The sequence below is a fragment of the Somniosus microcephalus genome, chromosome 8 (assembly GCF_052327205.1).
Source record: "Somniosus microcephalus isolate GS21.2 chromosome 8, FLI_Smic_1.0, whole genome shotgun sequence".
Lineage (NCBI taxonomy): Eukaryota > Metazoa > Chordata > Chondrichthyes > Squaliformes > Somniosidae > Somniosus > Somniosus microcephalus.
The window spans coordinates 143,223,970-143,239,396 of record NC_140994.1 but is presented as its reverse complement, the minus strand read 5'-3'; the positions used below and the strand labels follow the sequence as shown (position 1 = coordinate 143,239,396).

Genomic DNA, 15,427 nt, shown 5'->3' with positions numbered 1-15,427 from the left:
CAGTCGCCCGCTCGCTCTCTTTTCCCCCACTCGCCCGCTCGCTCTCTTTCCCCCCGCCCGCTCGCTCTCTTTCCCCCCCCCCCCCCCGACCGCTCGCTCTCTTTCCCCCCCCCCCCCCCCACGCTCTCGCTCTCTCTTCCAACAACAACATACCCTCGAAAAAGCCTCGGCACCGCCGGCCACTCCAGCTAGTATATATATATATATAGATATATTGAATCTTGCCACTAAGTAATCCCCATTGGGGTAGATTTTTTTTCTTTACCTTCACCTCGGCTGAGCACAGAGGAAAATCGGGAGGGGAGGAACACACATTCCCAACAGAACCTACCTGATTTTCTTTCCATGTAAATCAATGGAAGGAAAATGGGATGGGTTCTGTACAATTCCTGTTGCCTAATTTTCCTTCTTCGCTCCGCCCCATGTGCTGTTTAAAGAAGAAAATCCGGCCCACTGTTTTGAAATTTAATTCTGTAGACTAAGTTTCACCAACATAACTTATTGGAACAGTATCCATTGAATGAGACAGACTGAAACACTTTGATACAAAACCCATGTTTCTGTTCTTTGATGTAGCAATTTTCCGGGAGGTTCTGAGCCTGGACACCAGAGTGGAATCCACCTACGAAAACGTCTATTACAAGGCACATGGACAAGAGCGGTAAGTTTAGATTGCAAGTATCACCTGAGAAGTCTAGATATTGGTTTATATCCATATAAAGTAGAGATCCTCAAATCCACTACTGTTGGTGTCAACAGTGAAGGAACATAAGAACCTAAGAAATAGGAGCAGGAGTAGGTCATTTGGCCCCTCGAGCCTACTCCGCCATTCAATAAGATCATGGCTGATCTGGTCTTGGCCTCAACTCCACTTCCCTGCCTGCTCCCCATAATCCTTGATTCCCTTATCATTCAAAAATCTATCTATCTCCACCTTGAATATATTCAACAACCCAGCCTCCACAGCTTTGGGGTAGGGAATTCCAAAGATTCACGACCCTCTGAGAGAAGGAATTCCTCCTCATCTCCGTTTTAAATGGATGCCCCCTTATTCTGAAACTATGCCCCCTAGTTCTAGATTCCCCCACGAGGAGAAACATCCTCTCTGCATCTACCCTGTCAAGCCCCCTCAGAATCTTATACGTTTCAATACGATCACCTCTCATTCTTCTAAACTCCAGTATAGGCCCAACCTGATCAACCTTTCTTCATAAGACAACCCCTTCATCTCCGGAATGAACCCAGTGAACCTTCTCTGAACTGCCTCCAATGCAAGTATATCCCTCCTTAAATAAGGAGACCAAAACTGTACACAGTACTCCAGGTGTGGTCTCACCAACACCCTGTACAGTTGTAGCAAGACCTCCATACTTTTATACTCCGTCCCCTTGCAATAAAGGCCAACAATCCATTTGCCTTCCTAATTACTTACTGTACCTGCATGCTAACTTTTTGTGTTTCATGTACAAGGACCCCCAGATCCCTATGTAGCTCTTGGAGACACCACTGAATCCTTATTGAGGGTTTTTTTATAGGGTAGATGGGGAGAAACTGGTTCCACTGGCAGGAGGATCGGTAACCAGAGGTCACATATTTAATATAGCACAAAAATTCAGGGGGAGCATAAGGAGAATTTTTTTACGCAGCGAGTTGTGATGATCTGGAATGCACTGCTTGAAAGGGTGGTGGAAGCAGATTCAATAGTAATTTGCAAAAGGGAATTGGATATATACTTGAAAAGGAGAAATTTGCAGGGCTGTTGGGGAAGAGCAGGGTAGTGGGACTAATTGGATAGCTCTTTCAAAGAGCTAGCACAGACTTGATGGGCTGAATGGCCTCCTTCTTCTGTGCTGTATGATTCTTATGATTCTAACTGGAGATAAGGTGAGAATTCTCTCGCTGCTACACTACCATTGTGTTTGTAAATAAACCCAGTTGTGAGTTCAGAATCTGATGCAGTTGGTTAACAGTGTATATTCAGTCCGCTTTTGTAAGAGAGGAACATCAGGGGGTGGCTTGTGATACCTTCCAGTAGCCAGTTTACAGTGTAAGGTTCTCTGTTACTCTCTATTTACAGTACTTGGATATTGGGCAAGGAGAGGTACACTCTGTTAAGTCCGTGAATGATTGAGACATGGACTAACAGGAGAGAAACAAGTCTTTACTGGTGAAAGGCATAAACGAAACTAACCAACAGAGGCTCTCTAGCGCCTTTTATACAGGGGTGGTCACTGCCGGTACTGCAGTCTGAGACCAGTTATTCTCTTAAAGGTACATACACAACAATTCCTCCCCTTTTAGATAAACAGTACATAACATTCATTTAACAACTAATGATAACGAATTACAATCACAATTACTGTTGCTAGATACATTGGTTAAGTTTAAGCAATTATAAGTTCAGTCTTTGAGGAGGCTTCCTGATTCTGTCTGGATAACGCCTCTTTGGAGTATCAGGTTCTTCTGGCAATGTTGAGTCGGAATCAATGTCGTCGTTTGGTTCATCTGCTTCCAATATTACCGGTTCTGCGGTAGCTGCAATTGGAACGTCGATTTCATTACCAGGTGTATCAGATCGTGGTGTGGAGTTGACGTTTTCCAGTGACTCTAGAATCTGGTCAGCATGGCGTCTTACAATGCTCTCCCCAACGTCCACGGCATACATGAGAGGTCCTTGTCGTGTACAAATCGTTCCTGGCTGCCATTTCTCAGTGCGGTAGTCCCGGGCCAAAACTGGTTGACCTATCTTAAAACTCCTGGTCGGCCTTTCATTTATATTGTGAAACTGCCTGCTCTCCACATCTCTTCTGATGTTTGGCTTAACCAAATCCAAGCGGCATCGTAGTCTTCGATTGAAGAACATCATGGCTGGAGTTTGGTTGGTAACCGCATGTGTCGCATTCCGGTAGGCAAACAAGAAGTTGTCCACCTTGTGTTGTAGGGGTATATCTTCATTACACATTGCCTTGACAGCCTTCTTGAATGTTTGGACAAACCTCTCAGCCAATCCATTAGTGGCTGGATGATATGGGGCAGATGTGTAATGCTTAACACCATTGTTCTTTAAGAACCTCCGGAACTCTTCACACACAAACTGTGGTCCATTGTCAGAGCAAATCTGTTCAGGCAGCCCATTCCTGGCGAATATGGTTCGTAAAACTGCGATAGTTTTTTCCGTGGTGGTTGAGGACATTTTTATTACCTCTGGCCACTTTGTGCATCCACTGCAATTAAAAACATCGAGTCCATGAAGGGACCAGCAAAATCAATGTGCACCCTTTGCCATGGAGATGAGGGCCACTCCCATGGATGCAGAGGAGCTTGTGGTGGGGCGTTTTGGAGCTTCTGGCATCCTGCACAGCTCTTGGTCATCTCTTCGATTTCTCTATCGATTCCCGGCCACCACACAAACGCTCTGGCTAAGTTCCTCATTTTTACCCCACCCAGATGACCCTCATGAAGCTCATTGAGCACTCTATCCATCAACTTAGGTGGAATTACTACTCTGGATCCACACATCAAGGTTCCTCTGCACACTGACAGCTGTTCTCTTCTTGGCGAAAATGCTGGCAGCAGTGGTTCGCCATGTGCTGGCCATCCCTTCACCGTTAAATCATAGACCCGTGATAGTGTCGGGTCATTCCGTGTTTCCTTTTCTATGTTTGCATTCGTCACAGGGAGACATTCGACTGGTCGAGTGGAATAACTCCATTGGATCCACTGCAAGGTCGTCTTCTTCCACCGTCGGCAACGGTAGACGTGACAATCCATCAGCATTTCCATGCTGTTTAGTTCCCCTGTGATGTAAGCCCCCAAAGTGTGGACTAAGTGATATACAAAGTCGACTACACTGGCTTGTAAGAAAGACAGACCCAATAATTGAAGTAAAAACGGTTTATTCAGGCCTGGGGAGCTGTGGCTCTTGCGTCCCAACACAAGGCTCCAACTCCACCGAATCTCTTGAGGTTCACACAGTTATACAAAAATTAAGGCCCTGCCCTAAAGGCAGGGATAAGCTTATTAGCATATACAGAATTATAGTTAAATTGTAATTATAAAACCGTGACATTCCATTCTTCCAGTCGCTTACAAATCTCACATTTCGTTATCAGTTGGTCTTGTTACTTTCTCATGACCCGGGCCTCAACTTTATTACTTTATGATCGCCCATTTGCTGTTGTCAGATGGCTTGGTCTTTTTAAGTATTTCTCTAAGATAGTAGATCTTTCCAAAGCGGGCAATCCGCAGACTTTCTGTCTCTCTCTCTTGAATTATTTCTACAGAGCAAAAACACTTTAGTTAGTTAAAAGAATAGAACCCTGTTGAGCTTCACACTTAACAAACCCTTAAGTGCAAAGGTGTCGACTCGCGTGGCCGAACCCATATATCTCTCCCTCTTTCTAAGGGGTTGTTTTGACAGTTTTAATCTCTCCGCAGTTAACCCGTAGTCCTGTTTAAACCTTATCTGGGTTTATACAACTTTTACAGACTTCTGTTGTTCAACTCAGAGCACGAATTAACCTATTCCCTCCATTTTGTATATTGGTGTTACAGATGAATCCTGGTTTGTTTTACCTTGTTAAATCCAATTTTTAATATCTTACTTCACCCTGTACTCGATGTCATATTGGTGTGCCCCTAGGAAAAGGGACCATCTCTGCAGCCGCTGTGCTGTCATTATCGGTACGCCCTTCTGAGGGTTGAAAATGGAGACAAGAGGTTGATGATCGGTTAGTAGAGTAAATTTTTGACCGTGCAGATAGTGATTGAACTTCTTCACCCCCCCACACTAGGCTGAGGGCCTCTCTGTCAATCTGGGCGTAGTTACGCTCGGCAGAAGTTAACGAGCGTGACGCAAAAGCTATCGGCCTCTCCAAACCATCAAGGAATTTATGTGACAGTACCGCCCCAATGCTGTAGGGAGACGCATCACACGCCAGCCTGATTGGCAGTGCTGGGTTGTAGTGAGCCAATACTTCCTTCGAAGTGATTAAGTCCTTACTCTTCTGAAAAGCACGTTTACAATCATCGCTCCATTTCCATGCTACCCCCGTTCGTAGCAGGGCGTTCAGTGGATGCAGAATTGTCGACAAATTCAGCAAAAACTTATGATAGTAATTCACCAACCCGAGGAATGACCTCAGTTGCGACACATTTTCAGGCGCTGGGGCCTTAACAACCGCTTCAATTTTGTCAGGGGACTTATGTAACCCCTCTTCATCAATCACGTGGCCACAATACGATATCTGTTTCTTAAAAAATTCGCACTTGGGGCAGTTGGCTCGCAGCCCATGTTCCCGTAGTCTAGTGAGCACCTGTTCTAGGTTGCTAAGGTGTTCACTGTCATCTTCACCTGTTACAAGGATGTCGTCCAAGTAACACTGAGTCCCCGGAATCCCTTGCAGGACTGGTTCCATCGCTCTTTGCCATATCGCCGGAGCCGATGCTACTCCGAATACCAATCGATGATACTGGTAAAGACCTTTGTGAGTGTTTATCGTGAGATACTTCCTAGAAGACTCTTCAACCTCCATCTGCAAATATGCTTGTGCTAGGTCAATTTTTGTAAAACGCTTCCCTCCAGTCAGTGAGGTGAAGATGTCTTCTATCCTTGGAAGAGGATATTGTACTGTGTGAAGGACAGGGTTCACCGTCACCTTGAAATCCCCACAGGTGCGAATCTTCCTTGGCTCTCCGGACTTATTGCTTAACATTTTCTTCATGACAGGAACGATGGGTGTCGCCCACTCGCTCCAGTCGACCTTGGACAACATGCCCGCATTCTCCAGCTCTGCCTCGACGGCTGGACGAATTGCATATGGTACCGGTCTCGCTTTGAAAAACTTGGGAACTGCATTCTCTTCTATTTTTAACGAGGTGATTACGCCTTTAAGCGTGCCCAGTTCTTGTTGAAATACCTCTTTGGCGTTAGCTGAGATTGTTGACAATCGTCCAGGAGTGACGTCTTCATCTTTTTTACCGTCCACCGTCATTGCATGAATGGAATGCCAATCTAAGTTTATCTTCCTGATCCATTCCCGTCCCAATAACGGTGGTCCACCATTTGGCAGTATGTAGAGATACAATTTCTGTATTTTCTTGCCATTGTATTCGACAGGCACCCTTAATTTTTCCTCTGGGGTATACTTTTTGCCCCGTATACGTCGTTAAGACGATGGATGTCTTTCTCCAAGGGTATGTGTGAAAATAGCCGCTCATAGTCTCGTCGATTCATGACGGTTAGCGCTGATCCTGTATCCAATTCCATTTTAACTTGGGACCCTGCTATCGTGAGGGTGACCCAAATGGTTCGGTGATCCTCTTTTGCGATTACATTGTGAAGTTTGAGACAGCTTAATCTCCTGTTCTCGGATTCACTATCGCTCACCTGGTCTTTGGAACTACTGTCTGTCATCTTTTGTACTTTCTTGTACGGTTCCTTAGTAGCCTTTTTGTTGTCGCTGGTCTTCTTCCCAGACCTACAAACTCGTGCAATGTGTCCAATCTTCCCGCATTGTCTGCATATTTTGTCTTTGGACCAGCAGTCCTTCTGGTCATGGTTAGTTCTGCCGCAGCGATAACATTTTGCAAATCCCCGTGTCATTTCGTGGGTGCCGTATTCCTGTGGTTTTTGTTGAATTTCTGCAGCTCCCCTGGCTGCTGCTTCATACGATACTGCCACGCTGAAAGCCTTATCTAGCGTCAGCTCTTTTTCTGCGAGTAACCTCTTCTGTGTTCCTTCACTCGGGAGTCCACAGACAAATTTGTCCTGTAGGGTATCTGCCAATCCTGCTCCGAACTGGCAGTGCTTTGATAGCTTGCGTAGTTCCGTAAGATACTCAGCATTGCTCTCTTTGTGCTGAGTTCTCCTGTGGAATTTAAATCTTTCTGCTATCAACAGCGGTGCAGGGTTTAAGTGCTCCTGTAGAACAGCAACAATTTCGTTAAAACTCTTCGCCTTCGGTTTGTCTGGAGTAATCAGATCCTGCAATAGGCCGTACGTTCTAGCGCCCATTACGTTTAGCAATATTGATGCCTTTTTCCCCTCCGCTATTTCATTTGCCTCGAAATATACCTCGACTCTTTCCACATACGTGGTCCAGTCCTCTAATGTATTATCAAAAGCAGTGATACAGCCAGTCTTCGGCATCTTGCAAATCTAAAATGGCGCCTCCCGCGCTTTTCCTTCTTCCCCGCTGTTGTTAGCGCTGCTTTCCACGGTTTCTTGCGCGTATTCTTTTTCTTTTATTATTTTCCCGTCGTGGAGCGGACCCTCTGGAACACTTCCCTCCCTCTTCTGAGGTCCGAACGCTGCCCAGCTTTGAAACACCGGCTGCGCCCTCTATGCTCCACCCTCTCTCTCTCTCTCTCTCTCTCTCTCTCTCTCTCCTTGCTTCCCGACTCGCTGCCCGGCCCCGTTGCAGCCCAGGAAGGATCAGAGCACTACCTGCCACCAGCCCGATTAGCTGGGAAACCACGGACCGAGGAACCCAGCCTGGCTCTGGAAAGTCGCTCCTGCAAGTTTTGAAATCGATGATTGACGGTCGACGCCCGTTTCTCGAGTTTCAATGGCCTATTTTTTTTTTTCTTCTGGCTCCGACCTTCAACACGTCGTCGGAGCTGCTGCTGAGTTGCAGGTAAGTTCGTTTCTAACTCGTCGCCAGTGTTAAGTCCGTGAATGATTGAGACACGGACTAGCAGGAGAGAAACAAACAAGTCTTTACAGGTGAAAGGCATAAACGAAACTAAACAACAGAGGCTCTCTAGCGCCTTTTATACAGGGGTGGTCACTGCCGGTACTGCAGCCTGAGACCAGTTATTCTCTTAAAGGTACATACACAACACACTCCAGATCGTAGGGGATGTGAGGAGTTCTTACAGAATTTCCAGTGATGCTGAACCTCAGAAAATAGTTTGAGTAAAAACGTAACAGCCCCCATTTGCTTATGCTGCTGGCAAAAGTTTCTCACTCTTATCTTTTGAAGTTAGTTTTAATAATAAAATATGCAATAAATGTAATTGGTATTGATATATTTTTCAACCTTTATGAACAAAGTCTCTGATACAATATTAATCAGAAAATGCTGGAAATGAGCAGTATGTCAGTCAGCATTTATAAAAGAGAAGTCCGGTTCATGTTTCGTGTGTATCAGCTTCCTGGGCATTTGACAACCGATCTGTCTTTCCTCTTAACCGTGAGTGACCTGTTGTGTGTTGTCAGCATTTTCTGTTTCTTGTTCAGATTTCCAGCATTTGCGGATTTTTTTGTTTATCTCTGCAGCAATTATTGTTTCCTGGGTTTACTTCTAAAGATCTCTCTCTTTTATTTCAGTGAAACTCATTTGAGGAAACAGTAAAGGATGGAGAAACTTTGCCTGCAATCATATTTTGTAAATACACTGTGTTTACCTATCACAGTTCCGTGGGAACTAAAGAAATGTTTGCTGATTTCTTCTCGCCTGTTGTTACTGGTCAGTTACTCACATTACCATGAAGGATATACACAGGCATTGATGGGCTAACACTCTGTTCTTGGATATGTTTGGATTTTTACATAGAATATACAGCAGAGAAACAGGTCTTTCGGCCCAACGAGCCTGTGCTCCACACGTGTCTCCTCCCATTCTATACACCTCATCTCAGCTTTTCAGGATATCCTTCTTTTCCTTTTTCTCTCATGCACTCATCTAGTTTCCTTTTTGAAAGCAGCTAAGCTGTTGGCCTCAACCACGTCCTGTAGTTTCTTTGAATCTTTTGTTATGTTAAAGAAAGTCAGATTGCTCGTCCCCTCCCACCATCATTGTAAATATATCAAGCCAGGGGACCAACCCTAGTTCATAAGAACATAAGAACATAAGAAATAGGAGCAGGAGTAGGCCATACGGCCCCTCGCACCTGCTCCGCCATTCAATAGGATCATGGCTGATCCGAATCTAGACTCACATCCACTTCCCTGCCCTCTCCCCGTAACCCCTAATTCCCTTATCTGCTAGGAAACTGTCTATCTCTATTTTAAATTTATTTAATGTTGCAGCTTCCACAGCGCTCTGGGGTAGCAAATTCCATAGATTTACTATCGTCTGAGTGAAGAAGTTTCTCCTCATCTCAGTTTTGAAAGGGCAGCCCCTTATTCTTAGATTATGCCCCCTAGTTCAAGTCTCACCCATCAGTGGAAACATCCTCACCACATCCACCCGATCAAGCCCCCTCACAATCTTATATGTTTCGATAAGATCGCCTCTCATTCTTCTGAACTCCAATGAGTAGAGTCCCAACCTACTCAACCTTTCCTCATACGTCAACCCCCTCATCTCCGGAATCAACCGAGTGAACCTTCTCTGAACTGCCTCGAGAGCAAGTATATCTTTTCTTAAATATGGAAACCAAAACTGCACGCAGTATTCCAGGTGTGGCCTCACCAATACCCTGTAAAGCTGCAGCAAGACTTCCCTGTTTTTATACTCCATCCCCCTTGCAATAAAAGCCAAGATTCCATTGGCCTTCCTGATCACCTGCTGCACCTGCACACTAACATTTTGTGTTTCATGCACCAGGACCCCCAGATCCCTTTGTACTGTAGCACTTTGCAGTTTCCCTCCATTTAGATAATAACTTGCTCTTTGATTTTTTCTGCCAAAGTGCATAACCTCACACTTTCCAACATTATATTGCATCTGCCAAATCTCTGCCCACTCACTTAGCCTGTCTATGTCCTTTTGCAGGTTTTTTATGTCATCCTCACTCATTGCTTTCCCTCCCATCTTTGTATCGTCGGCAAACTTGGATATGTTGCACTCGGTCCCTTCCTCCAAATCGCTAATATAGATTGTAAAGAGTTGGGGTCCCAGCACTGACCCCTGCGGAACACCACTAGTTACTGATTGCCAGCCCGAGAATGAACCATTTATCCCAACTCTTTGTTTTCTGTTAGATAGCCAATCTTCCACCCATGCCAGTATATTACCCCCAATCCCTTGATTTCTTATCTTGATCAGTAATCTTTTGTGTGGAACCTTGTCAAATGCCTTTTGGAAGCCCAAATACACTATATCCACTGGTTCCCCTTTATCCACCCTGTACGTTACATCCTCAAAGAATTCGAGCAAATTTGTCAAACATGACTTCCCCTTCATAAAACCATGCTGACTCTATCCTATTAAATTATGTTTATCCAAATCCTCTGTTACTGTTTCCTTAATAATGGACTCCAACATTTTGCCAACCACAGATGTTAGGCTAACTGGTCTATAGTTTCCAGCTTTTTGTCTACTTCCCTTCTTAAATAAGGGTGTTACATTAGCAGTTTTCCAATCTGCCGAGACCTTTCCTGAGTCCAGGGAGTTCTGGAAAATAATCACCAATGCATCCACAATCCCTACCGCCACTTCTCTCAAGACCCTAGGATGTAGGCCATCAGGTCCGGGGGATTTATCCGCCTTAAGTCCCATTATTTTACTGAGTACCATCTCCTTAGTGATTTTAATCGTCTTTAGCTCCTCCACCCCCATTGCCCTGTTTGTCCAGTGTTGGGATATTTTTAGTGTCCTCTACTGTAAAGACTGATACAAAATATTTGTTCAGCGTCTTTGCCATCTCCATGTTCCCCACCACTAGTTTCCCGGTCCCATCCTCTAAGGGACCAACGTTCACTTTAGCCACCCTTTTTCTTTTTATATAGCTGTAGAAACTCTTGCTATTTGTTTTTATATTTTTTGCTAGTTTACTTTCATAATCTATCTTCCCTTTCTTAATTAATCTTTTAGTTATTGTTTGCTGGCTTTTAAATGCTTCCCAATCTTCTATCCTCCCACTAGATTTGACTACTTTATATGCCCTTGTTTTCAGTCGGATAGTAACCATTATTACTTTACTAAGCCACGGATGGCTGTCTTTTCTTTTACTCCCCTTTTTCCTCAGTGGAATATATTTATCTTGAAAGATGTGAAATATCTTCTTGAATGTAGACCACTGCTCTTGTACCGTCTTACACTTTAATCTGTTTTCCAAGTCCACTTTAGTCAATTCTACTCTCATACCTTCATAGTCTCCTTTATTTAAGCTCAGTATGCTGGTTTGAGATCCAACTCTCTCACCCTCAAACTGAATTTGGAATTCAACCATATTATGGTCACTCATTCCAAGGGGATCCTTTACTAGGACATTTTTTATTAATCCTGTTTCATTACACAGGACCAGATCTAAGATTGCCTGTCCCCTGGTTGGTTCAGTTACATACTGCTCAGGGAACCCGTCCCTAATACACTCTATGAACTCTTCCTCAAGGCTGCCATGCCCAATTTGATTCGTCCAGTCAATCTGAAAGTTAAAATCCCCCATGATTATAGCTGTTCCCTTATTACAAGCCCCAACTATTTCCTGATTTATACTCCGACCAACAGAGTTGCAACTGTTAGGAGGCCTATAGACTACGGCCACTAGTGACTTTTTCCACTTCTTATTCCTTATCTCCACCCAAACTATTTCACTATCCTGATCCTTTGACCCAATATCATTTCTGACTATTGCAGTGATTCCATCCTTGATTAACATAGCAACCCCACCTCCCTTTCCTTCCTAATTGTCAAATACCCTTGTATGTTTAGTTCCCAGTCATGATTATCTTGCAGCCATGTTTCCGTAATGGCCACCAGATCATACCCATGTGTAGTTATTTGTACCGTCAACTCGTCCATTTTGTTACGAATGCTGCGTGCATTCAGATAAAGAACTTTCAAATATGTTTTCTGACAATTTATTCCTGCTTTTACCCCTTTTACTACTTTACCATTATCATTATACATTCTGTCCCTTCCTGACACGCTCTGGTTTTTAATTCCTCCACTGCTACCTTGCTCTATTGCCTTCTCCGCTGTCATTTTCATTTTTCGCTCTCTTAAAACCACCCCCCCCACTAATTAGTTTAAAGCCCTCTCTACAGCCCTAGTTATTTGATTCACCAGGACTCTAATTCAATGAGGAGTGCAGCAGAGCATGCCAGGCGCAGCCCCAGGCATACCTACAAATCATCAGCAAAGTGATGGAAGGTGTCATTGACAGTGCTATCAAGTGGCTCTTACCAATTACCTGCTCACCGATGCTCAGTTTGGGTTCTGCCAGGACCACTCGGCTCCAGACCTCATTACAGCCTTGGTTCAAAAGAGCTGAATTCCAGAGGTGAGGTGAGAGTGACTGCCTTTGACATCAAGGCAGCATTTGACCGAGTGTGGCAGCAAGGCTCTCTAGTAAAATTGGGGAAAAAAAGAAAAGAAAGACTTGCATTTATGTCAATGGGAAGCAGGGGGAAAACTCTCCACTGGCTTGAGTCATACCTAGCACAAAGGAAGATGATTGTGATTGTTGGAGGTCAATCATTTCAGCCCCAGGACATTGCTGCAGGAGTTCCCCAGGGCACTATCCTACGTCCAACCCATCTTCAGCTGCTTCATCAATGAGCTTCCCTCCATCATAACGTCAGAAGAGGGGATGTTCGCTGATGGTTGCACAGTGTTCAATTCCATTCACAGCTCCTCAGATAATGAAGCAGTCCATTCCCGCATGCAGCAAGACCTGGATGGTGTTCAGGTTTGGCAAGTAACATTTGTACCACACAAGTGCCAGGCAATGACTATCTAACAAGTGAGAGTCTAACCACTGCCATTGACATTGCCATCGCTGAATACCCCACCATCAACATCCTGGGCGTCATCATTGACCAGAAAATTAATTGGATCAGCCACATAAATACTGTAGCAACAAGAGCTACAATGTCAGAGGCTAGGTATTCTGTGGCGAGTGTCTAACCTCCTGACTTTCCACCATCTACAAGGCACAAGTCAGGAGTGTTATGGAATATTCTCCACTTGCCTGGATGTGTGCAGCTTCAACAACACTCAAGGAGTTCGACACCATCCAGGACAAAGCAGCCCGCTTGATTGGGATCCCATCCACCACCTTAAACAATCACTCCCTCCACCACCGGTGTACTGTGGCTGCAGTGTGTACCATCTACAAGATGCACTGCAGCAACTCACCAAGGCTTCTTAGGCAGCACCTCCCAAACCCGCAACTTGTCCCACCTAGAAGGATAAGGGCAGCAGGCGCATGGGAACACCATCACCAAGTTACACACCATCCTGACTTGGAAGTATATCGCCATTCCTTCATCGTCGCTGTGTCAAAATCCTGGCACTCCCTAACAGCACTGTGGGAGTACCTTCACCACACGGACTGCAGCGGTTCAAGAAGGCAGCTCACCACCACCTTCTCAAGGATCAATTAGGGATGGGCAATAAATGCTGGCCTTGCTGCTGACACCCACAGCCCATGAATGAATATTAAAAAAAGGCTGCTTGCCTCATTCCTGCTGAAGCCCTTGATTCTGAAGTGCCAATTTGTTTCAGTTTTGCATTGTTTGCTTTTTCATAATGATTGTACAATAAAGAGGTTCTTGGTGAAGTTGCTTAAAACTACAAAGCTCCAGTTATGAGTTTTATTTTCTAAATAAAGCAGTTAAAAAAGCTGGAGGATTCACTGTGGACGGCAGGAGCCAGACCTGGGCACTAATCGATGATATATGGGAGGAACAGCTTCAGTGTTGGAAACAACCCAGTGTTTTCTGACGTGGAGTCATGAATATTGCCCTGCTACACACTCGTGTCCATTCGCAATGCACTGACTGTGTCTGTAGGGAGTAAAGAATATTGTAGAGGCTAATAAATATAATGTTATTGTATGCTTAAGCAGCAATCACTAGGTACAGATGGGCAAGGGCATTATCAGTGTGTTAAAGACCGATGATGTATTTCCGGCATTTTCTGTTTCCATTTGCAGTAGTACTGATTTTTGGGGTTAGGATTTTTCCCAATGTTACTGATTATATTAATGCCCTATAACACACTGTGTTTCTACATTGCATTTGCTAAATAAAATGGACTTGCTCAAAGGTTTTCAATACATTGTTAATGAACAAAAATCCATGACCCACTGCACCTGATTGTGTGCAACTTAGATAATCATCATCATAAAATTAAAGCTCAGCAGTCCCCAGAGCACCTGGTCTGAACTACAAAGACAACACATTTACATACGATGGCCTGAGTTAGAATCACAGGACGCTACAGCACAGAAAGAGGCCATTGGGCCCATTATGTCTGCACTGGTGTTTATCTCAATATAAATAGCACTCTAATCCCACTCTCCTGCTCACTCTCCTACTATTCCTCTTTTCCAAGTAGCTATCTAACTCACTGTTAAAAAGAATTTGTGGACTTAGTTTCAACAAAGGTTTGTAGCAGAGAGCTCCATATTCTAACCAAAAGTAAATAACTTTTTCTAATCTCTTTAATTGCTTTTGTAATTGTCTTAAATTTCTGTCCCCTGATTACCATCTTACTGACCAGCGCAAACAATCTATCACGATTTACCATATCATAACCCTTTATCTTTGTCTGTCTCTCCAGAGACTTGAGCACGTAATCTAGGTTGACACTTTAGTGCAGTAGTGAGGGAGTGTTGTACTGTCAGAGGTGCCATCTTTCAGATGAGATGTTAAACCAAGGCCCCTTCTGCTCTCTCAGGTGGACATAAAAGATCCCATGACACTATTTGCAGAAGAGCAAGGGAGTTCTATCCATTGTCCTGACCAATATTTATCCCTTAAGCAACATAATTGAAACAGATAATCTGGTCATTATCTCATTGCTGTTTGTGGGATCTTGCTGTGTGCAAATTGGCTGCCGCATTTCCTACATTACAACAGTGACTACACTTCAAAAGTACTTCATTGGCTGTAAAGCACCTTGGGACATGAAAGGTGTTATATAAATGCAAGTCTTTCCTCTTCAAAAGTCTCCTTAAAACCTATGTCTTTGACCAATTTTTGTGTTACCTCCCCTAACCAGCTTTTCCCAATTCCTATTGGATGTCTGTTACCTCTTCCCTTTGCAAAACACTTTGGGTGGGTTTGGGTTGGTTGTGAAGTAAAAATGTAAACAATGTCAAACCTGAACTCAACTTGCGTCGAACCCGCCCACTTCCAGTTTTAGCAGAGGCAGAACAAGGGGGCAGGCAACCAACCCGCTCCCAGGAGACAGGTCACTTATTGAAATATTTGAATGAGGCTGTGTGCCTCAGACTTTTCTCTGTTCCAGCTTTAACTCAGGCCAGCTGGGTTTCCTGGGTCTCTCAATCTGGCTGGCTGTGGCCGGGAAATGGCGTCCAAAAATTCAGCAGGCCCATACGCTACCGCAAAACTTCACCCTCGCTCCTTCCCCACCTCTCTGTTACTATCGGGTCCCTTGGGTCATTTCACTATCATAAAAGCTGTCCATAAATGTAATTTGATCTGTTAATGATTTAAATTCATACCTGAATAGGAGATGAATAAGGCATGAACACACATGAGGGAAGAGGCTTAGGACTCCCTCTC

General features: G+C 44.3%; 1 long non-coding RNA gene across 1 annotated transcript; it reads left to right on the top strand.

Annotated features, from left to right (window-relative positions):
• Window positions 1–325: 325 nt before the first annotated feature.
• LOC147113837 (uncharacterized) lies at window positions 326–13,473 on the top strand. The gene is made up of 2 exons (XR_015079287.1): window positions 326–661; window positions 8,333–13,473. It is a non-coding gene; the product is annotated as an uncharacterized LOC147113837 (long non-coding RNA).
• Window positions 13,474–15,427: the final 1,954 nt, after the last annotated feature.